At 42.0% G+C, this 23,385-nt stretch overlaps 1 protein-coding gene across 1 annotated transcript in view; it reads left to right on the forward strand.

Moving 5' to 3' along the window:
• Positions 1 to 23,385, forward strand: part of BRINP3 (BMP/retinoic acid inducible neural specific 3) — an 845,680-nt gene that overhangs the window by 314,219 nt on the left and 508,076 nt on the right. The gene's annotated exons all lie outside the window — the stretch shown is intronic.

Below are 23,385 nucleotides of genomic sequence, written 5' to 3' on the forward strand. Positions count from 1 at the left end.
AAATGAAATTTATGAAGCCACATAAGGCCACTGTTAGAAATGGGGGTCTCAAGTTGGCAGAGGTAGGTATCTTTGTCCAAATAGGGACCCTTGCTTCTAGTCAGGGGACGGGGGATACACTTCTAAAATAACCCCTGCTCACCCCCTTGGTAGCTTGGCACGAGCAGACGGGCTTATCCCAGAGGCAGTGTGTAAAGCATTTGTGAAGACATACAGTAGCACAGTGAAAACACTACAAATGTACACCACATCAGTTTAGAAAAATAAGTAATCTTTATCTAAACCAAAACAAGACCAAACAAGAAAAATCCACAATACAGTATTAAAAATAAGGCTTTCAAATGGTAGAAATAGTTCAGTTCAATGCAAGTTGTAAATGCAACACTTTTCTCAAGAGTACCTTAGATGCGTCACGCAAAGCAAACAAAATGGCCACAGGGAAGGTAATGCTTCGGTTTCTTACACGCAGGTAAGGTGATGCATCGGTTCTGTGGTTCGGAGGAGGTGATGTGTCATTTCCTTACTGCAGCACAGGGGAGATGATGGGTCGGTTCCTTACCGGAGAGGAGATGATGCGGCGTTTTTTTACTGCGTGGGGAGGTGATGCGTCGGTTTCTTACTGCGTCCTCCAACGATGTGACAGTCTTGGTGCCTCGATGCATGAGTTGATCCGGTACAATGCGTGTCTTCGTGCAGCCGCACAGCAGGCTTGCATCGGGATCGGTGCAGTGATCTCAGACTTCAGAGATCATTGCACCCGATGCGTCGTGCGGCAATTTCTCATGGCGCTGCCGGCACTGCAACGATTTCTTTGGCAGTGCATCGGAAAACAGGATGCAACATGCTTCTTTGGTGTTGCGTCGATTTTCCAGCTCCCAGCGAAAAACAGTCTCTAGAGGTCCTAAACAGCAGGAGGCACCTCTTTGCAGGTTTGAATTCCCAGCAAGGAAATTCAGGGGAGCTGGTGGTATAGTCTTTGTGTCGCTGAGACTTCAGAACAGGAGGCAAGATCAGTTCCAAACCCTTGGAGATCTTCCTCAAGATGACAAAGCAAACAGCAAAGTCCTTTTCTTCTTTCTTGGCATCAAGCAGCCACTGCAGGCCAACCCAAAACAGCAAACAGCACAGGGACAGTATTCCTCCACAGCTTGTCCGGCTCTTCTCCTTGGCAAAGGTTCCTCTTGATTTCCCAGAAGTGATCTAAAAGTTTGGGGTCTGGGTCCTTCTTTTCACACACCAAAATACCTTGTTCTCTGAAGGCAGAGAGTGTCTGTACCCAGCCAAAACTAGTTCTGTGGGGCACTTTGCAAGTGCACAATGACCTCCTTTGCCAGAGTGAGCCCTGGTTCCAGACACACCACAGCGGGGCGGTGCCGTCATTGTGGACGGCAGGCACAGCCCTATTCAGGTGAAGGTGCTACTCCTCCCACCACTTCAAATGCAGACCAGGCCTATTCAGCTCAGCCCTGACTCATCAGACTTCCGGAGTGGCTGCCCTTCTCCAGCCCCTGTCATCCAAAAGCCATACATGCAATACACAAACCTAGCAGAGGCACACTGGATGGTTAGGCAAGAAAATACCTACTTTATAAAAGTGGTATTTTCAAACTCAGAATGTAAGTATCACCCTCACTAAAAGATGCACTTTAGCATTCTGAGTTCAGGCATACTAAACATTACCTTTCCATCTTGTTCCTAGGGTCAGTTATGTTTATAAGATGTTATAAACAAACTCCCCATTCTGTCCTATGGGAACAGATAGCCTTGCAATAGTGAAAAACGAAATTGGCAGTATTTCACTATCAGGACATGCCACACACATCAGAGCATGTCCTACCTTTCACATACAATGCACCCTGCCCGTAGGGGTAACTTGGGCCTACTTTAGGGGTGACTTATATGTAGAAAATGGAAGGTTAGGGACAGGCAAATCGATATGGAAGTCCCAGACTGCACACAGGCTCTGCAATGGCAGGCCTGAGTCACATTTTACAAGCTGCTTCTGTGGGTTGCACAATCAGTGCTGCAAGCTCACCAGCAGCATTTGATTTACAGGCCCTGGGCACACATCGTGCACTGTACTAGGGTCTGACAAGTAAATCAAATAGCCAATCATGGAAACACTAATTCATAACACGATTTTCAAAAAAGAGCATATGCGCTTTAACACTGATCAGCAGTGGAAAGTGCCCAGCGTCATAAGGCCACCAACAAAAGTTCAGAAAAAATACAGGCGGAAGGCAAAAAGTTCTGGGATGACCCTGCAAAAAGAGTCAAGTCCAACAGCCACCATTTAACTACGTGGCTTCATAAATCTCAATTAAGGCAACGCAGCACAAAACGCTGCGTTACCTTACTCTGCGCCAGGGAGATGTTCCAAGGTTGTTGCGTGGGTGTTCCCACACAATATCCATGGATTTTGACACATTTCCAGAATTACCAGTAGTGGAAGACCTGGAAATGCACCAAAAGTCTACGCCTTCCCAGGTGAGGCATAATGTGGAGAAATATGTTTATTTCTCCTTCCTTTTTCCTCTTTCTATGTGTTCCGCATTCTGCAGTACCAACAGAAAGTGGAAATTGCCTCAAGGGGTTATTTTAGTGCAGGAAAGTACCCTTTCCTGCAGAAAAACAATCCACCTTACACGTAGGAACCCTTTCACCAATTTGCAAGGGTGCCTGCGTTGGCGCTAGCACCCAAAAAGGTGCAAGTGCAGGGGAAAAGGCAGGAAAGCACTGTATTATTTTAAATACAGAAAATTCCTGCCCTTTCCCTGTCACACAGTGCAGCTCAGCAAGGTGACTTGCTGCGCTGCACTGCATGACAGTCTCAAAAATCTGGCCCAAAGTGACATACTCCCTCAGTTGTTGTAAACGTGTGGCTCTACACAGATTATTGCAGAGGAGAGAGTTAAGATTAAGAGTCTAATTTAGAGTTTGAAAGATAGGATAATCCATTGCAAACCTGAGAAGCTGGTTGTGAAAAACATTACCGGAAACCTGCAGTACCATATATTTAGTGAGGATGTGAATGAAGTAGTATAATGACCAGTAACATATTTTCTAAGTGGAGAAAATAAAGGTCGTGAAAATCCATTTGTAATTCAAAGAAAATTGCTGGCTTTCTCTCTGGTGGAAAATCTGTAGCATTCAGGTTAGTCATACTAGGAGTGTAAGAAATTGGCTTTCTGGCTAAGGATGGTTAAACCCTACTCAAGCAGCAACCATAGTTCTTGTCAGGGTGAAACACAATCAAATTAACCTGTGCTCAACTCTGTGGTAGCTTGGCACAAAATCAGTCAGGTTTAACTTAGAGGCCCAGTGTAAAACATTTATGCATCACTTGAACGGTAATAAAGTGAAAACACAACACAAGGAAAAGCCCACACCAATGTAGAAAAATATAGTAAAATGCAATGAATTATTTGGCAAAAAAACCCACAAATATCCAATTTGCAATTTTAAATGTTTGTGTAAAAATAGTGCTTAAAAGAATATAGCATCAGCTGTGGTTATCTGGACCCACCGGACAAGGACAAAGTCAAAAGTTCAGGTCAACCGTGGTAGAGCATGGGCTGGATACAGGGACCAAGTTAACCAGCTAAGAAATGTACCTTAAATCCTTGTTGTGGAGTGTAGCGCTGCATAGCAGCAATCCCAAGAAGAAATGGAAAGTCTGTGTTGAGGATGCATCATAAAGTGCCGGTTCGGATGAGCTGTGAGGGTGGCAATGAGGGCTTGCGTCAAGGCTGTGTTGTGCTGTGTCAGTTCCAAGTAGAGACTGCTAGGTCCGCGTTGAGGATGTGTCATACATAGCTGTGCAGGCTAAGATGCAGGCTTGCATCAAGGCTGTGTCGCGCTGTGCCGGTTCTTGTGAGGTGCTGCGAAGACTGTCAGGTTTGCATTGTGCTGTGTTGTTTCTGTTGAGATCTCATCTGGGCTGACAGAGCACCTTTAGCCTCACATCCAAGGGCGAGGAACTGGAGCGGAACCACATGGGGGTTAGGACTCACAGCAGGCAGAGTCAAGCAGAGTCCAGGTGCGGGGGTCAAGATGGTTAGAGCCTTTTCTGTACCTGAGACTCAGGAGACCAGTCAACTTGCCCTTGGAGCCAATTTGGTGCTTCTGGTTTCAAGGTGCAGGTTCAGTCCTTCTTATCAAAGTATCAGGGCAGCAGAGAAGTTCTTCTTGCAGCACAGCAGTACAGCAGTGCTTCTTCTGAGTCTGCCACAGGTCCAGATATGTATTGCAGAGTTGTGTCTGAGGGTCCACTATATATTTATGGTGCCCACTTTGAAGTGGGAAAAGCTTCTAGAGTCCTCCCCTACAGAGATGGCTGGAATTCCTCCTTCCTTCCCCCAGTTTGTCTGGGGGCATAAAAGACTAGTGTGAAACCCTTTTTAAGTGTGTTGAGGTGGAGTCTTTGTGATGTGCAAGTGTTGTAGGTGACATAGCCCCCTTCATTTTGATAGAGATGGCCCATCCTACCAACACCTATTCCCCATTTATCACACTGTCAGGAAGCATTAAAGAAAAAGCAATTTCCAGCTACCTAGTCATGTGACCCAAGATACAGGCACCAAATAGTTAGCACAAGAAAATGACAACTTTCTAAAAGTGGCATTTTCAGAATTGTGATTTAAAATACAAATTTACCATTAAAGAGGGTTTTACATTACAATTGTTTAGAGACCAAACTCGACTTTACTACCTGCTTGCAATTGAAAGCTATTTATAACAAAAACACCCTTCGTTCTAGAAATAATTTCTAGAATGATGGATTGAATCTGATTCCCTAGGACTTCCCTTATCATTCCAATAACCAATCGCTTTTCATTTTATTGTCACTGCAAACTATTTCACTGTTGGTTATGTACCTTTGTGTGTGTGTCTGCCTAGAGGGAATGCACAAAGCCCAGCTGTCACCCAACCCAGACATGTATTCCAGAGACAGGCAAGAGGCACAGAATGGTTAAAGTAAGAAAATGCCAACTTTCCAAAAGTGGCATTTTCAGATCTGCAATTTAAAAACCAAATTCACTAAAATGTGTTCTTACTCTTCCTATCGTTTCCCATTTGGAAGTTACATTTGTAAAATGTTACAATGCAGCTCCAATGTTAACCTATAGGAGAGATAGGCCTTGTGGCAGTGAAATACAAATGTAAAAGTATTCCACTACCAGGACATGTAAAACTGAAAAGTACATGTCCTACTTTTTAAGTACACAGCACCGTGCCCATGAGCTGTCCATGGCCTACTCTAGGGGTGACCTATGTGTAATAAAAAAGAAGGTTTAGGCCTGACAAGTAGGTTAACTTGTCCGGTCGAGATGGCACTTTAAACTGCCCACAGAGGCTCCGCGGTTTCAAGCCTGCAGCATGTTTGAAGGGCTACTCATGTGGGTGGCACAATCAGTGTTGCAGACCTTTTAGTAGCATTTGATTTACAGGCCCTGGCAACATGTAGTTCACTACACTAGGGACTTATCAGTAAATAAAATATGCTAAACATGGAGAAACCGGATGACATTATATTTTAGACACAGAGCACATGCACTTTAGCAGTGGTCAGCAGTGAAAAAATGCAGAGTCTTAAAGCCAGCAAAAACTAAGTTCAGCACACAGTCACAAAAGGAGATCAGAAAGCAAAAAGTCTGGGAAAACTTCACCTAAAGGTGCCAGGATTAACAGGGACACACTATATTGCAGCAGCATCAGTGTGATTCAAAATATATAGCAGCTCACAATAGATAGGGTTGATGGCAGCAGGAGTCAGCAGTAGGGATATAGTCATCCCAATGGCACTTGGTTTGTGTTGCCAGCTAAATAGCTGGCATTAAGCTTGGATACAAGAGTGCCAATTATGACACCAAGGTGAGTCCAGGCCCGGATTACAGGTTGCCAATTTAGCTCACTAGGAGCCCTTAAGGGAGTTTTCCCCATGTTTTTGATGAAAGACATTGAGTGCATAAATAAGGAGCACGGGTAAAATCGTACACTATGAATGGCTGTTTCAAGGATATTGAAAGACACATGATGCTCAGAGTAGAAACCAAGAACCTTTAAAATTGCACTTGGACAGTATGATTTGAGAGGAGGACTTTTGGATGCAGCATTCTGGATAAGAAATTTCTTTTGTTCATACTACAATATTTTCAGTCAGATTCGTTTGTGCTGGATTGTTTTGGGTTGCATTAGTTTGAATGTAGTTTGTTTTGGTTGATCTTATTTGTTTGGGTTGGATTGGTTTGAGCTAGGTTAGTTTGGGTAGTATTGCTTTGAAATGGTTAGTTTGAGTTGGATTAGTTTGGATAGGAATGATTTGGGAGGTTAGTATGGGCTTTATTAGTCTAGGTAGGGTTGGTTTGGGTTGGATTAGTACAGATTGGATTATGGTGAACCGGTATTCTACGTAAAATTATCCAGTTATGAATTGCCCGGATGCTTGCCTCGTTCCATCATGTGCATTGACTGGAAAAGACATTATTGAGAATACATAAATTGAACTATCCATACCAAATTGAAATCTAGTCAGTGTTTGACTCTGAGCTAAAGATTTGCTTTAAAATAACTTTTCTTGTGGGTGTTTTGTTGTAATCCGCTTTTTCTTCATAATTATGAATATATTATTGTTGCTGGATATTTTTACATATGTAACTGATTTTAGTTCCTTCTCGTGGGATTGTAATTCTCTCACAGCGGTATTTGAAAGGCTGAAATTATAAAAATTGTCGATGCTTTTTGACTTGCATTTTATTGACACTTCTTAGAAATAGTCCAAACTGCCTCTCTTAAGTGGCCAAAAACTTTGGGATATGTCTATCAGTTTATAACATTCAGTTGCCTTAAATTCTTCAGCACCCACCTGTGAGTAGGTATCAGTGAAAACATTAAAGCTTCTTACATGTTTTTCAGTTCTCTGATGTTCTCCGTATTCTCTTCTGGCGCCGTCATTTGTGTGGGAAGTCAATGCACCCCATCAAGGGGGAGGGGTATTCTGACCAAGTATCCTAACCTGAGATAAATAAACGCTTGTGGCATCTTAAATCCACCGAGCATACACATATGCCCGACAATTTAAATTTAGACAACTTCCATAATTCAAACTACATCTTTAAATAAAAAGAAAATAAATCTTTGCATAGGTTTGGATTATTCTCAAAGGTTTAACAAACCTATGTTCACAACAGAATGGAACCCCATCAAATATGTGCTGCTCTAATAACTGGGGTATAGCCATGTGACATTTACTCTTCTCTTGTTTCGACCTCACCAGGCTGTGAAACATCACTCCTGGCCTAGACTAGAATACTACGTCAGCAACCAGAACCTTTACAGTTAATAATTGTGTACATCATAATTAAGGATCCCGGTTTTCATTTTTATTGATTTTAACAAGTAAAACACTGACAGAAACCTATCTATTTCTCTCTCTCTTTCTTGTTTTAAATACAAGTATAGAACCTGGGGATTTAATCAGAGGTATTTTCAATGCTCTCATTCATGACTCTCAGACTCTAGGGATGCAGGTTGTCACTGTCTGATTAGGAAGTTAAAAACGGAGCAAGGTTTTTTAATGAAAATTCAACACCTGCAGCTGTGCACTTCTTTTTATACGGTAATAATAATGTTTCATATGTGGGCATATATCTAATACATATGAGTACTTACAAAGTTGTGACACGTTAGGTATCCAAGAGTGAGTGTAATTTGTAAATGTTGAAAAAATAAATACCTTAAAACTGAGAGCCCTAATCTGGTTGATTGCTCAACCAGCGGCAGCTTATCCGTAAGGCGGAGCAGCGTAGCCCCACTGCTCTCTCAGCTGTGAAAGCATGAAAAATAAAATGATAACTAAACAGGTAAATATCACTTTATTTTTCTTCGCTGAGCCGAGTCAAGGGCGGGGCCGGCTATTCTAAATGAACTGCAGCAGGGCAGAGGAGTGGATGGCAGTGTAAGTGCGCATGTCGGTTTGGCCGTCCAGCTTAGGACGGCAAAACCAACATGCGCAATTAGATCTCTCCACCGAGTTGTGCTGCACAGCTGGGTGGAGAACAGACACAGTCTCCCAGGGCTTGACTGAGCATCAAAACAGACTGCCTAGACCAATCCCAGCACTTCTCTCATGCTGGGTATTACCAGCATGAGAGCAGTGTCTGGATTGGTGTAAGGGAGTCTGGGAACCTGTGCAGGGACTGCCGGGAGTAATAGAGCAGAAAATCAGTGAGGAGGCAGCTGGCAGGTAATTGTTATTTTTTTAATTATTATTTTTCTCCCCCACGCTGCCCCCTGTGCTGCTCCACCACTATGTTTCATCACAGCTGCAGAACTGATGCCTGGTCCACTGAACGGAGAGGAATTCGGCATTCCTGGAAAGAGAGGGCACTCTGCAGGTGGTGCCGGTTAAGAATGTGCTCTGCTGTCCCCCGAGCACTTCACTGGGGATGTGTTCGTGCGGAGTGTTGAATGTTCTGAATTTGTGTGTGTGCATGTGTGAATGCATGGTGGTGAGTGTTGTGTGCGTGTGTGCCCCCCTCCATGCTAAAATTACCACACACCATCATGTTAAACACACTTTTCACAAAGACATTCTGCTTAATAAGTCCCTATACACGATCTTATGCTGTGAGTGAATGCCTTCAATAAAAAAAAGTTAATGTGTTAAATTACACTGCAGGTCCATGTGGGTTGACCTTTTAAAGGTTCTCCAATCTTATTTTCTTCGGCTTAGAGGTCATTTCGTAAGTTTATCACATTTTTAGACAATGCAGGTGATTTATCCTGCTAGCTGTTCCTCCCTACCTTGAGAAAATCCCTTCCTTATTTTCAGAATATCCATAATAGTTACAATTATATCTACGTCCAGTAAATAGGAGTTGCCTACATAGTTGGTCTCGTGAAAGCCTATGGAGCATTCCCAACGTTTGACAACCAATGATGTTTAATGGAAACAACACATTCATGGAAAGGAAGCTACAATTTTCATCAGTGTCTATGTCAATCTCTTTAGAAGGGAGGGATCTGGGACACCTTAAGGATTTCGGGGCCCTGGGCCGAATCTATGGTGTGGGCCTCTCTAACCAATAACTTTGGATTTTAAAGTTATTTTCAGCTTAAATAAATAAGTTAAGCAATAGTAAAAGAAAGAAGAAATGAAAGACAATTGTTTACCGTTTAACTTCTCTCCTTTCTCGAGTTGCCCTTGGACTGCCTTGATTCACATCATCATACAGAGTAGCATGAAAGTGGACATTGGGGCAGCCTGTATACGGCTGTGGTATACTTGCCAACATTCTATGACCAAAAGAGGTAGAGGTAGAGGTAGGTGTTTCAGATGACTATTCAGATACATTAGTGATGGGCCCTGTCCTGACAAAATAACAAGGGCCATCTTGAAAGGTGGGGCCCTGGGCCACAGCCCACTTTGCCCATGCCTTAAAACATCTCTGGGAGGGATGATCCCATCCCTTCAATTACAGATAGCAACACCCATTCTGTTTCATTGTGTCACTCAATTAGTGGAAAATCTCAGGATAGCCAAACAGCAATCACACTCATGAACTCACCTCCAATGTATTATACATCCCTTTATGTGAAGACTGCATGGGCAAGCACAAAGTCAAAATGTAATATATGGAACTAACGCATCTGTCCAGAGTGGGTCACTATAGAACAAATTAATGGACTCTACCTTTGCTGAATGGATTTTCTCTGTCTGCATTTTGTTTACAAATGCATAACTAATGGTTTTACGAATTTTCGTGTATGGATACTTTGCAGGTTCCCTTGCCTTCGACTAGGTTTTTAAGAGGAAGAGAGTTGGTAGTGATTTCTCCTGCTGATGGGTATTTGCGTTCTCATGGTGCTTGCCTCTGTACTTCTAAATACCCGTGAAATTCCCAGAGCAGTATCTAAGGGAAGATGCTTTTCTTCAAATTGACCCTGTGGGGAAACGTATTCCACATCCAGACCGACTGAGCTGCTGTATCTCTTCGGGTCTGGCATAAACACAAACAATTTCGTTCGAATTATGGCCAAGATCCACAAACTGACAAAAAGCATCAACAATAAATTAACTTGGAGGGATGTACTGTCTCTTTCTAGAAATAGACAGTGCTGGGCGATTTCCGTTCAAACACTGGTGGAGTAATATTTTTTGTGGGGAACTACTATATCTGCAGCTTCATGCCCTGGTCTTTACCAATGCTGCTGAGATGCACATTGGGCCACCAGTGCTTGTTTCATAGCTCCTCGTAATAAAAATAATGAAAATGATGAGTCGTCTAGTAAAAGAATTGCTGCTAGCTGCACTAGTGGCCGTATCTGGGGTGAGACATCATCCCCCAGTATCCTGCACTTGTGAGGAGGAAAAGGGGCACAGTCCACCAACGCGCTAAAGGCGCTGTTGCTACCCTGCAATGTGGGAGGCTCGAATCGTCGCTTGCTGCACCAATGGCCATATCTGGGGCGAGCCTACATCCCCTAGTATCCCGCACTTGTGCGGAGGAGAGGCACCAACGTGCTAAAAGCGTTGTTAGTCCCCTGCTGCACAGGACACTCAAATCACCCCTTGCTGCATTACTGGCTGTATTTGCAGTGGACTTCATCACCCAGTATCCCACACTTGTGAGGAAGAAGAGGGGTACAGTTCACCAACATGCAAAAAAGGCTGTTTGTCCCCTTGCAGCTCGGGACGTGCAAGGGACGCACCCAAGAGTATGCTTTAGCGAAGGCTGGGCCAAGAGTGGGCCCGTCTGTGCCAGTCCATGCCAGGCCGAAGCAGGGATGGGCCTCCCCTCTTGGACAAGCAGTAAGGAGAGGACTTGCTCTCAAGGTAAAGATTAACTTTCATTTGGGGTCCTCTTTATGGCTTTGGCTTACTTTTTTGGATAGAGTGGGAAAAAGGAAGGCCTCAAAGACTCCACATGGGGTATATCTCACCAAAAAGCCATCTAAAAAATCTCCTAACGTCGAAACATTGAAAGAAATTGATGATTTATTTGAAGAGGTGGAGTCTATATTTAAACCCACTGTGACACCTCCTGACCCAGGAAAAAATGGGAAACCCCTTGCTAAAATTTATGAGAAAAAAGGAAAGAAAAAAGGGATTGCTGACAAATTACAGCAACCCATTCTATTCAGTCTCTAATTTCCCCGAAAGGATGTGTCACAAGGGTATTACCACATAAGGAGTCAGCTAACAATCCCGCTCCCTCAAGTGACCTCTGAGATATTCAAATCCACTGTGAGAATCGCTTTGCGTTATTGGCAGCCCAGTTTATTGATCTTCCCCAGGACCTTTCAAACAGTCATGCTCAACTTTAGGGGCCATTGAATAATTGGGACACAATATAAGTTGTCGATGCTTATTTATGTTATTTGCAATGGAGCTATTAATTTGGCATCTTTACTTAAATTTTTCAACCAACTCTATTTTAAGAGACCGCCTTTAGCGAAGTCAACACATCAACCAGAGAATTACAGGCCATTCAGCCTGATTGATGGGCTACAAAAACCTTTTTGCTGCTAAAATCTGGGGAAACTTGTTGAGTGGGGTCAAGATAATAATATACTCTCCGATTTCCAAGCTGGATTTTGCCAGAGCATCAGTACTATGGACTAGACTTTTTGCCTGTGTACGATTTGTTGGAAATCAGTGATAAAACAGAAGGACCACTTATATGTGGTCTTTGTAGACCTGAAATCAGCTTTTGACTTAATCCCCAGACATAAGTTAGCTTAGGGAAATATGGGGGAACCCAATGGGATTTAATCAATCATTATTAGACTGCATGAGGCAAACTACGTTGGGTCAGATGTGGTAGAAACAGTGAACTGACGAATACCATTTGAATCCAGAAGGGAGTGTGACAGCGCTGTGTATTAGTCCCCACTCTCTTCTCTCTATATATAAATGATCTCGTGAATTATTTAGATGTTTTGGGTAACAACACAACAACAATTGGGGCATGAAAAGTCCCAACATTGTTATTCACGGACGATATCCCGCTTTTTTCCAAAACCCCTTCAGGTTTGCAAGCCCTGGTAGACCGTTTTTTACAGTTTTGTTCCAAGAGGGGTTTGGATCTAACTATTAACAAGACAAAATGTATGTCTTTTACTCCCTATCCATCTAGGAGTGTTTTCCCTAAAACGAGGTGCTAGAACAAGTTAAAGATTTTGAATATCTGGGGTCAGACTTACTAATAAATTAGCCTGGTCTCTGCATATAGAGAATAGCTCACTTTAGCTACAGCAAGAGCTGAGGGGGATCCTTATGATGGTTAATAAGACTAAATCCACATCACTCTCTCCAGAAATCAAGATATATACTGCCAAAGCTAGGAGATCAGCCTTGTATGGTGTGGAGCTTTTGGGATATGAAATAGTAAAACGTTTCTCAGCAGCAGAAAACAAATTTACAAGGACATTGCTGTACTCCCCCCAAATTACACCTCTTCTCCCGCAGGTAATAGATATGGAGATATTTCCAATTGCCCTAGTTTGCAAACTTTGACCTTGCTTTACTGGCATAGACTGTGATGTAAAGAAGAACTGGCACCATATAGGCTCCTTCTTGCAGATCTTATGTGTCCAAACATTTATCGGAAAATTCCTTGGTTAAAAATCATTGGGAAACTCTCCTTAAGCTATAAATAGCTGCTATTTGGGATTTCCCTGCTGTTGCTGTCTCTGCCCCAAATATATGTCAAATGATAATTTGAAATCTTTTTTGGGGAAAAGGAGATAAGAAAAATCAATCAGGCTAGCTGTAAAGATGGTTTCCTAGATAGCAAAATTGTTCTATCTTTTGAGCTTTTCTTAGATAAGATTTCTTCTCCTTTAGCAAAGCAGTTGTTTTTACAATTGAGATATGGTACGCTACCTATTAATAGTTTTTGTATATGTTGGGGTTCAAACTATTGACCAGCACTTTATGGCCCTCTTGCAATCTGGAAGAGGAACTTTACATCATTTCATCTTCTTTTGGCAAGCCTGTACTTCTGCTCGTAATAAGTGGATCAAACGCATGTCCCTTCTGTTAGGTGTGAGAAGAATAGACCATGAATTAATAATAATGAGATCAGACACTGATGAAATGATCCATATCATTGTCGCTAAATTCTTATTGTCTGCATAGTCAATTCGCAAGAAAGCCCTCACGCTGAGACTGACCTAGCTCTGCCCTATTAGAATGGCCTTTAAGCACTTTAACCAAATGCTTCTTTGCAGTTGTTCTAGCTACAACTTTGAAAAATGATATATGTGTGCTCTATCTGTGGTGCGATCAAAGTGTTGTTGCTAAGCATTTGCACTTTTTGAGATTTTAAATTGAGGAGAGTGTTCCTTAATTTATGGTGCATTCTAGAAGAGTTATTATCTTTTTATTGGGCACATATTTTATACTGTTCAATGCTATTGTAATATTTTTATTGAATATTAATGTTCTTATGTAACTGTGTTTGTATGTGGTCTTTAAGGATTCTTAAATCATAAATAAACTTTTTGATGATAATGATGAGGTTGAATTTACCAGTTGAATTAGGATTGCAAGCTGTGTGGAAGCCCAACACTCATAGTTATTTCTCCACACCCATTTCATCAAAACGTATATAGAAATGTGAGCATGAAAAACATCCAGCAAATTTGAAAAATATGCAGAAATCAGTGTAATAACTCTGATTCCCTTGTTCACATCATTTTTTCATCAATGAACTTGCAGGGATACAGGGAAAGACTGATCATTGTATGAGTTTATGTATGTATGTGTGTATGTATGTATGTATGTATGTATGTATGTATGTATATTTATATAGCACAAACCAAACTGAGAAGAAATGGAGATCTGTACATTATAAAAAGGGTTGGAAGGCAATCTTCAAGATTGTGTACATCAATTGTGGATAACACAAATACATTTTACACAATTGTATCCCCAGGAGATTAAGTGATTTGCCCAGAAACACATGATGTTGAGTCTGTTGCCGAGGATGGATTTCAAGCCTGGATCTCCAGGTTGTAAAGACAGCAGCTCAAGGGCTAAATCACATACCCTCCCCGTGCCACATCTCCTCCCATTCTGCCACTATGATATTTTCCCAGTTTGCCGCACGTCAAAAGGGTTGCTTTCAGACCGGGCTGCCATAACCTAACTATGAAAGTCACCCATACTCCATTTTGTTCACAGCCTTCTACGTATGAGGCTATTGGAACAATTCTGCCAGTGCTGATTTTGATTTCCAGTCCAGTACAGCAAGGATTTGGTAATATCACACCTTAGAATTCCCACAGCTTGTGGTGGAAGGGACTCCAAGTGTTGTCTAACAGCATTAAGAATTCCAAAAAACTCCCAATGATGGCCTCAGTCTTTCTTCATTTTTTCGTTTCACTTTCCTTGTATCAGATTTTTGTCATAATGTATCTTTATTTAGCTTCTTGTTATTACACTTGAAGATCTATATGTTAGCTGCCTGGTACACATGTGCTTGAGTTAAGCTAGTTATGCTTTCCTCAAAATGAAGTGTAATGGAATATTGGAAGGTTTTGTTTGATAGAAGACATATTTAATGCCAAGTCCAGAGAAATGAGTTTGTGACTATATGAGTGACGTTGCATCTGAGTTTTGATCAGTGTGTTGATGTGTGCAGAGTGAGTGGGTGAGCTAATGGGTGAGTCAGGACATGAATGAGAAACAATGTGAATGCGCTGATGAGTGATTCAAAGCGGGAGTGATTGACTGAATGATTGTATTATTGAATGGACAGCGAAATGTCAATGGTTCATCAATGAGGCAAAAAGGGACCCAGTCAATAAGTCAGTGGTTCAGGTAGTGACTGATCCTTATGTTATGGTAAACCGAACTTCACCTGGGTGCTTCAGTTGAGGCACGATCACAGCTGCTGGTAGTTCCATGCCATCAGTGACTGAGCCCACCAGGGCCAAGGGCCGCATGAGTGAGGCCAGAGCTCAGACACGGTGGTGACTTCAAATTGTGCAGCAACCACATTTTTCATTGTGTTCCTTGTTTGCAGCATACAATTACAGCATGCTCTTCTTTTATAGTTGTACAGTTTGGAAGTGATGTTTAAATTTGTTTTACCTATGTAACATGCCTACACCAATATCCACTGACTAAAAAATGCTATATTAAGGCAAACATTCAAGACATGTTAAACCATTGATTGCTTGCTATTTGTTATTCACTTTGTAAAAAAAAAAAATCCAGAGAACAGGAGGACTTGCTCCCTACTGATTGTAAATCAGGGTCTTGTTTATGAGCGTTTGGACTATATGTATCAAATGGGTCTTTTGTAATTACCAAATAGCAGTTTTTACCGAATCGCTATTTGGTTATCGCAAAATGTCATGTATTTATGGAATTGCCAAGGATTTTGTGATGCCTTAATATTACCTAACAGCGAATCAGTAAATAGCGAATCACTATTTGGTAATATTACTCCATTCGATCCTATAGGCCTGAAAGGCCCATAGGTATAAATGGTTTTGCATTAGCTAATTTACAAATACCTAAATGTGAATTGCAAATTAGCTAATGCAAAGCCAAGGATGCCCGGGGGCCTAAGACACCCCTGAAGCACCCCCAAAAAAAAAAATGCGCTCATGTAAAACACACACATGCCCGAGGTGCATGTGTGGTGTGTGCTACATGGCACTTTGAAAAATGCAGTTTTGTGCATTTTTCAAAGTTTGCACATGGCTACCATCGACTTAAAGTCAATGGTAATTGCATTTTCCTAAATCCACAGTTCGCATTTGGAAAATGCTTCATACATGTGCTAATGAAATTGCAATTTGCCATTCCCTTTTTGTAGTCACAATTTTAGGTATTCACAATTTTTGTGATTACCTAACATTGCAACTTCAAAGCCTTTCATACATCATGAAAGGAAATTTTGCATTCGCAATCGGACGATTTTACTGAATCGCATTGTTGTGAATGCAAAAACCATTCATACATGTGGCCCTTTATGAGGTTACGATAGACGTGCCCATGAAAACCATTTTTTTAGAGGAATGTTGAATTTCACACCACTTTGCACTTGTCTACCCGGTGTCACTGACAGTATGTTAGGTTGTAATGCTCTCTTCTGTGAATGTATGTCCCATAAGTGAAATGTCCATTCACAAGCCCAGTGTTTCTGCAGTTTCCTGGAGTGACAGTGTGTTCAGCGACCTGATCTTTGCACACGCTCGTTCAGTTTCTTATACACCTCTCTCCTCTTCCTAGTATGTATTCGGTTTTCAGGGCAGTTCACCTTGTCAATCATCCTCTTCATTTTCTGTTGGTTCTGTTTAAAAGGCATAGTCAGTGTGCAGTCAGAGCATGATGGATTGCTGTTTTTTCCAATTGTCGAGACTAATATACGAGGGCATGTCATAGTCACAAGGCAAGCAATTTGTGAAATCACAGGTTTTTCGACTGATTTTTTCAAAATGTACTTAGCCCATTTTGCGATTCAGTAACAGGTTACCGAAACCCAGAATGGGTTTTGAATTGCATTCTGAATAGCAATTTGAAAGGAGCATTTTCAGGGTGTCCCTTCTAAATTGCAATACACAATGGTATGTATCAATTCTTTGTGACCTCATTTTCAGTCTTAAACCATTGTTAGGTTACGGACTGCTCAAAGGAGGTGGTAACCCATTCACAAGGAGGAAGGTGTCCCCATGTGACTCCTCTTTGGGAAAGTAAAAAAAAGCAGGCCACCATCTCTGAGATGGCATCCACTTGGAGTGAGTCATAATTTCCTGCCTACCCCATGAATATTGATGAACTTGGTTAAATTTTGACCCAATTCAAAGGGTGATTTTGCGAACCAACCTATTAGTACTTAGGTCAGATCACAAAATCAGAATACATTTTTCATTCATCTAGACATGTTTAATTTCATGGACTGAGTGTCAGGAGGAGGGGAAATCACTAAACAGGGATGTATGTATGAGTAGCAGAGTTAAGAAGTTAAGCAACATCCACAGGTGTGTTTGTGTGTATGTTTTGTGTGTGTGGACAGACTGAGAACCCGCAAGGACATTGGTAACTCAGGAGAGGGAGGGAAGAATACTTCTAGTTATAGGAATTTTGGGAACGGCATGGGAATCCTTTTTTTTTGCACTATTTCCTGCAAGTTTTTCCTAGCATTTCCTCTGGAGATTTCAGCTACTTTCAGCAGTGAAATACTCCTGATCCAAGGAGTTTCCATTGATATTGTATTATGATGGGGTTGGTAAGTCCAGGTACCAACCTCATCTATATTACCAGGACACTCACAGTGATGACCTTAAAAAAAACTGCAGGGTGGGTGCTCGGAGACATTTTGCAAATTGCTGGAGTTGAAGTATAAATTCCAATGCAGAACCACTTACCTCGAGTATGCATAGTAGCGGCTCACACAGGTAAGAGCGGTAGGGTGGTGGGGATGGGTGGAGGTGGGGTGGGGTGGAGAGTGTTGGAATCCTACAGACGATGGGATAAGTAATATCAAATAAATAAATACATGTAACCACCTACTTTGCGCTTGCAGCATTGCCGCATCGGCGATGCGGCGAGTGTAAAGTAAGTGGTTTTATTAATTAATTTATTTAATATTACTTATACTGTCATCTGTTGAAATCCACCACTCCTCACCCTGCCCCACGCCACTGCTCTTACCTGTACAAGCCGCCACTGTGTATGCGCCAAAACGGATGAGTGTCAGATAAGGTGAGTAAAACTGGAGAGTTGAGGGAAATCACCTGGCTGTGAAACCATTCAATTATTCCATTAGGTATGGAGTCTCTTCATCCCCAAAGAAATTAGGGATCGCACACAGATTCAGATAAGGGATCTCAAATTAACATGTGGGCTTTGTTATACTGTATAGAACCAGTAAATGAAACACAAGATGGCGGCATATTAGTATTTGAAAATGAAACGGTGCGATTTCAACAACTAGGATGTTCTAAATAAATAACATCCTGCTGGACTACAGAGGAGAGACAGTAATATAAGACATTTAAACGAGCAATGGCTTCAAGACACAACTGTCTTGTCAGGCGCGGGAGAGAAGCAAACTTAAGATCCCCTCCACATTATCCTTATGTCGCTACTTGGTGGCATTTTCCTGAGCACAAGAATTATCACGACATAAGTGCTCGGTATTCAAGATCAACAACTAGACAATATTTACTGCGTAATAAATAAAGAATATAATGTCCAAATTTTAAAAAAATTATTTAATAATACCACAAATAAACAGAAGAAACTATCTAAAGGCAAAGCGGCAAAATTCATGTTTAATTGTCACAATAAAGTCAATAGTATAAATTTTACTCAAGTGGGAAGAGTTGGAAATCAATAAAATAGCACTACATCCCTTAGGATTTTTGCAGCTAAATCCGAACCAGTCTTAGGCTATGCAAGGGTTTGAGGTTTCTAACAGACAGAAATGACAAAAGTTAATTTAGCAGTAAGTTGTTTAGCTTGGAGCTCATACTTCACCCAGGGAGAATGTTTGGCTGCATTATCGTAGGGAGTGTAAAATTCGTGCAATTTGCTTTTGCGTAATTATGTTGCACCCTACAGAGCATGACTCAAGGTTGCACGAGAAACTACTATATTTTACCAGAAAATGTGTCCTTGCATCCAATTTGGATGTGAAGACATATCTTGAACAAAATAGCACAAAGAAGGCTCGTGAACAATAACTGCTTGTGTTCTGATTATTTGTGTTCTTCCCATGCACCAGTGCAAAATGTTTTTTTTTTCCATGTGGCATAATTTCAGGAATTTTGGGTAACGAGTGTAACACAATGTGCATAATTACGCAAGATTATGCCACTTAAAGGAATTTTCGCCCAGGCCTAATTATCTTCTGGGGGATGCATGAAGCTGGCAATGCTTGTTAAGATGTCATGATCTAGAAGAGGAACAAAGAATCTCCAGGAAGTGGCAGTGGCTTCTGTCCACCCGATGCAGAATTCGAGACTATGGGATTTTCTAAATTGCCCTTCTGAGTCAGATCCAGCAGCGGTCCGTACAGGTAACAGCGGTGGAGCGATGGGACCGGGTAAGGGGGGATTTCGAGGGACTATGCAGAGGGAAAATTAAATAAATAATACATTTTTCCTCAGCATCGTTTCTTGAAATTCCCATTTACTCAGCCCCACCGCTGTTGCCTGCTCAGACCGCAGCTGGTCAGATCTTCTCTAGTTGAGATATTCCTCAGCATCCAGCAAGGCTTGCATCAAGTGTTCAAACCCGACCCCAGAGCTTGAAATAGGGCATGCAGGTGGCAATGGTAGAAAGCGCTTCACAGATGGCAAAATGAGCTGACCTGGAGAGGTGCTGGTGAACGTTGTATGTTACATCCAGGGCCGGACTGGCCGTAGCGGGCACAGGGCATTTTCCCGGTGGGCCGCCAGGGTTGGGGGCAGGTTTTGGGTCCCTGGGGGACGATTTTGTTACAGGGCAGTTTTTGCAGCATAGCTGCAATATTGTCCGCTGTAACGAAATCGGCCGAAACCGGCCATGGCAAACAGCTTGGCAGCACCCCCAACCCCCCGGGGCCGCCCGAGCACTTTGCCAGGGCCGGTTTTGGTTCCCAGTCTGGCCCTGTTTACATCTTCCCTTGTTGGATAAAGGAACTTATTTCAAGCCTTTCAATGCCTCTTGGAAGGCTGGTAAGTTTTGCAGTGACAATTGTTCCCGTTCTTAGAAGTTCACCAGTTGAAGGTTTGAAGACTTGGGGTCCTACAAATCAGGGAGAGGCAACTGGACAAACATTTTTCTCACTGCCTCCCATATACAGACAGGAGGAATAGACATATTCTCCGGCACACAAAGTGGCTACTGCAGTACTTGGCTTATTTCTTAAACTTGGTCTCCATAGCTATCCAGCGTCACAGACTATATGCTACTTGGGGCTGCAACAACATGCAGGACAACAGCAGACAGCAATTCATAGTTGCAATTATGAATAGACAAGATTCTCCAATCCAGGTCGGCAGGTTCAGTTCAATGGGGTTTCTAGTGCAAGTGAAAGCAGTTCTTCTCTTTTTGTATCAGAAAATCATCCAAAATCAAAAATTGTTGCAAACCAGTGGACCCCATCGTTTGCTAGATAATGGGAATTTAGGTTAATCTGTGCCCAAGTCACACTTCTAAAATCATGAGGCACCACGATGGAGGCCATCGCTGGTTACTTCCTGTCATCCTTTGTTTCCTGCCCATTGTGCATAAAAGAGAACGAGAATAGATGAGGGACTTCCCCACCTCCTAGCGTTAAAGTAATCATGTGCTGTATTGCCTAACACAGCAGCTAACCCAGCTGGCCCTTCCTGGAATCAGATAGGTTTTAGAGAACTCACAGGCCAGTCATGAGCAGGGTTGTTAGCATACATATTATTTTCCTCTTCTATCCTTCTGCTATCCATCTGAATCCAAATAATTAACTAACCTATCCACCACTTGAAATTTACTTGCATGTTCACTATACTAATTCAACACTAATCCTCTATGGGTCCCGGAGTAGCGTGCTACTGGCCGAAAAAGCGCTTTGATGCCTCGTGTGGGGTAGTAAGCGCTATATAAATGCAATTGCAACACAATACAATACTTATATCATTCTAATTTGTATTTACTTTGGTGACATGGTGATCCCACCAAAACTACATTCAGGATTGGAAGTTTCATTAACAAATGGCATATGCCATTAATACTTGAAATATGTCCGGTGTACTATCAAATAGATCTTGAAAAAACATTTACCATTCTTCCAAAGGTTTACATGACCCAAAGCTTGTGTGCATCGACTGTCACATGACTATGGAGACCCTAGCACAAAGAGAGATGAAGCACATGAGGGGAGAAAGAGTATTTACCCATCATGTGCTTTCTAAAACAGCGCTGTGCTGGTAAGAACTTTAGGTAGTCACAAACGGGAACACCTTGAAAATGTAATTGCTTCTCAAGAGACATCCCAGCGTACAACCAGAAAGTCTGAGCAGGAACAAGCCTCTGACATTTTGCTAGTATGGTTTGCACAAGTGTGCAAATGTTGTGTTCATTTGTTGTCATTGGATACAATCACAAATGCGGTGAGGCAGAAGGATAGGCCTCAGTCAACAGTGGAGGTCCCTTTTGAGGTGCAGAGAAGGCAAAAGGTTTGATGAGTCGTGCAGTGGGTGGGATCCTTACACATGCCATATTTGTATATTGGGGCAATAGCGTAGCATTGTCGCAATGGTCTCCGGTGCAAGTGAGGGATTTTTGGAGCCCTGACTGCATGTTAGGTAGTAAAGTGAAGCAATATTCAGAGTTCACTGGGCCCCTCAGAGCTCTGGGCCCTGTGCCACTGCGCTGGGTGCACCATTGCTAACCACGCCTATTAAACATCAAGATCTGCCTTATGCAGAATTCTTTTTTATATTAACAAAGAAATCTTTAATAAGCATTTGGGGTGCAGGAATGAGAAAAGGAGGCAGGGGAAACTTTTCAAATTCTCACTCTTGTGCAGGATGTGAGGGGATCTGCACAGCTTCCAAGGTTCCAGGCCTGTGTGAGTGCTGCAGCTGCCCTTGTCTGTCCCATAGACATTAGCAGGCGGAGCTGTCGGAGAAGAGACGCTTCAGCGCAGCCAGAGTCCTGCACAGCAAGGCAGAAATATATCGACTTTGGCATCCGGGACACTGATGGAGCAGATACGTTCTGTTCAGCGAACAAATGAGAAGCCCTTATCCACCAGGGCAGTGAGGAAGAAATATGCTCTTAACAGTTTCATTTGTTTCCCAGGGACTCATTTCAGAAGCTTGCCAGAGAGATGAACACATGGTTTGGGTTAGCTACAGCACATCTGCTTCATTGTGTCTTGGAACGAAGTGACAGGCCTGGAGGGGGGAGAGTGACCAGAATGGAAGTTTCCATCAGTTCTGGCTTTCGCGTCAGAAGCTTGCTAATATAGTGGCAAAGATTTCCTGCCGCCCACAAATAAAGGGAAGCCATTAACCGCCCTCTGAGCCCACATTCCACAGGCGTAGGTATTTTTAGAACTAAATTAAGGCATTTTTATTGTCCTCTAATAAATCTACTCATCAAGAAATTGTATCCTGGAAAACACATCCCTAAAAACATAATTGCCATCATCATCCTCATAATACAAATAGTGATAGTGACACTGGTTTTGTCACTGTCCTTACTGGCAGACACCGCCTGTGCTGTCAAGAGTGATGGGGCCGGGGGGGGGGAGGGGGGGGATTTCAACAGACGATGAGAGAAAAATAATAATTTATTTAGTTTTCCTAAATCTGTCGATTCCCCATCTCCTCAACCTGGCCCCGCCACTCTTACCTGCAATGACCGCGACTGATTACTGATGGTTTTATATGGCAGATTGAGCCAAAATGGGAAGGAGCATCGTAAATAGCACAGACTCGCTTCCATCTTTGCTCTTTGCCAACCATTAAATCAAGCAGGATGTCTGGGCACAGCAATGGCCACGTGAGAAACATGTGACGCGCATTCAACAATAATAATAGCTTAGCCATCGTCGGCATCTATGATGATGTTGTCATCATATCCTATTAGGACCGGTGCGAGCCACTCATTCCCAATTCGGTGTTAAGAAGTCGAGCTCGTGCCTGTCTATTCCAGTAGCCAAGGAAATGTAACTCTAGTAGATGTGGGCTGGCCTTTGGCAGTGACAGGCTTACTGCTGGTGCAGGGGATCCACACCCCATGCCTCCACTTTAGAATCACTCACACTTCTCGCTGAGCCTCCATCACTCCTTGCTAAATGATTCTGTTTGAAATGTTAGTGTTATAAATACATGTATAAATAATATATATGATATAAATAAGTCAATACATAAATGAGGGTAACAATAATGCTGATAATGTAATAAAAATATCAGTCAGACATCCCTTACATGCTTAGTAGGTTTTAGATATTCTTATAATAGGAGGACGTTCTAGGCATATGTATGAGGATGCTGATGATTGTTATTTTTATCATTAATATTGTTATTATTACTATTATTAGTATGAGAAGAAGGAGGGCTAGTAGTAGTAGTAACAGTATTATGATTAGCTTTATTAGCATTATCATTAACACTCTTTTGTGTCTGTAGTATACTTATTATTGTAATTGCAATTAAAGAGGAATAATAATTATAGTAATAATCATGAGGATAATAGTGAGAATAATAATCATAACCACTGCACTGATGATATTCATCATACCTATAGTAATTATTATTAGTGTCTTTGGAAGTAGTAGTAATTCATACGTATCATCGATAATATTGTTTATATTGATATTAATCATTAACACAATAATTGATATTGAATCCCTAATGGGTTTACAACATTAATATGTGAGGAAACAG

This window comes from Triturus cristatus, chromosome 4_1 (genome assembly GCF_964204655.1).
Source record: "Triturus cristatus chromosome 4_1, aTriCri1.1, whole genome shotgun sequence".
In the NCBI taxonomy this organism is placed as follows: Eukaryota; Metazoa; Chordata; class Amphibia; order Caudata; family Salamandridae; genus Triturus; species Triturus cristatus.